Raw genomic sequence first — 2,084 nt, 5'->3', positions numbered from 1 at the left:
AGGAGATACTATATCCATCTATGCCCCATATGCTAGTTTCGATGGTGGCGAAATAGTGACAATGACAGTAAGTTAAAGACAATATGAGTAATCCAATTATCAAAAATCCACATTGGTTTTGACAGCAAACACACACACACACACACACACACACACATACACGCACGCACGCATGCACATGCACAGACACACGCACACACATGCATACACGCGCACACGCACATGCACACGCACACGCGCATGCACACACACACACACAAAACTAGGCTCAAACCAGCCTATTTACTTTTAGATTTTGGAATTAAATGTAGTAGTCTATTGAATGCAAGAAATAGAGTTCTATCATTCTTAGAGACTCTGGTCATCTAGTCTCATAAAGTGGATGATCAATGCTAATAAAGTTCATACTCAAAACAAAATATATTATGATTACAAAGTGGTACAATTTTTTGTAATTTATTATACTGTGATACTTGTTACTTTTTAACATACTAATTGAATTGGATTAGTTTGCTCTCATTAAGAGATGGAGACTGCACTACTAACAAAAAAACAAAAACTCAAGCTAGTGGAGTATACAACAAAGAATGGTATCATTGTTGTTTAAAAAGTCAATCTACATCAAATATCTAATTCAAAATTTAATGACTTTTCTTTTGAGGTGCCTTGCACAACTCTAGATGGTGATTATCTGTATCATTTGGATTATTGGGAAGAAACTTTGTTGTGCATGGTACAACAAAAAATGTAAGTGCTACTTCATTCGCTCTTGATTTGAGCTTATAATGACATTGTGTTGATTAGACAACTTCTAGATAATGTTCTATGAAATGAAAAATTTCAATGGTGAAGGAGATTATGCGAGTTGAGGAGTTTCCTGTGAATTTTGATGGAAACATCTTATTTGAACTTCCTTATATGCTCAACCCTCATCAAGGTGGGTGGGCATGGAAAATAAATTTAATGGGCATGTGTGAACAAATGTTGTGACCAAAAATATATCTGCATTTATCAAAATTCTTAGATAGAGAAGGTGTGCAAGACATTTGCAATAGGACATTTACACTATAAATCCTATTTGTTTAGGATTATTTAGAATAGGACAAAGAATGAGAAGGTGTTTCCCAAATGGCAATGAAGGATGCAAAAGAAAGGTCTAATTTTATATTCAATAAGATTGGCAATGTAGACCAAAGTTCTTACAAAGGACAATGGCAAAAAATATTGTCATGGAATTGATTCTAACAAGCACTTCTAACAGGGCCACAAAAATTTAGTCATGGATAAGGAAGGCTATAAGAAAGATAATTTTAGAGGATTTATGGCTAATGAAGCTCATGGTGATTGACATGCAATGAGAGCTATGTTCAATGGTGATCCCAACAAAATTATTCTAGAGAAAGAAAGGTCGTGTTCCTTCCATTGGGAGTAAAGTCTCCAACGTCATGCCAAAAAGTGTAGCCCCCCTCATAGTCAAGAAGAGTTTAAGTTAAAGTGTAGACCTTTAAGAAATGTTCCTTTTGAGCACACTAGTAAGTTTGAGTTGAAACTCTAAGAAATTGGTTGAAAGATGGACATGTTGATAGTTCAAAACTACCACTACTAGAAACTTGGCTTGTATGGTGGTATGCAAGAGTTGGGCATTGGGGTAAATATATGATTGAGGTAGCATAGAACTTTATACTTGCTTGAGTAGTCTCACTCTTGGTTTTTATATCCTTTTAATCCCTTCATTTTTTTGTTGCAGGCACTTGACAATAATGACAGATGCATTGTTCCATGTGCAAACCCTTTAGTGTTAGTCCATAAAAGTGGTGTAGTCTCCCACGACCATGAGAATTATGTTACTTTGTACAATACATATGCCTCTTATTTGACTATGGCCTTGCTTCAAAGTGAAATATATGTCCTTCTTGAAGGGTAAACATATTGGAAGTGGTCCTAAGATTGAGTGCCTAAAAAGAAAAAGCATCCACAGGCAACCCTCTTGCTCCAACAACCATGATTGATCTTATTAACGTTGTGGAGGAGCTACAAGTATTGAAAATGAGGTTTTCAATAATGCAATAATTGTACACCAAAAA

This window comes from Lygodium microphyllum, chromosome 12 (genome assembly GCF_053477565.2).
Source record: "Lygodium microphyllum isolate KBCC chromosome 12, Lygodium_microphyllum_v1.1.10, whole genome shotgun sequence".
Lineage (NCBI taxonomy): Eukaryota > Viridiplantae > Streptophyta > Polypodiopsida > Schizaeales > Lygodiaceae > Lygodium > Lygodium microphyllum.
This window is presented reverse-complemented; position numbering follows the sequence as displayed.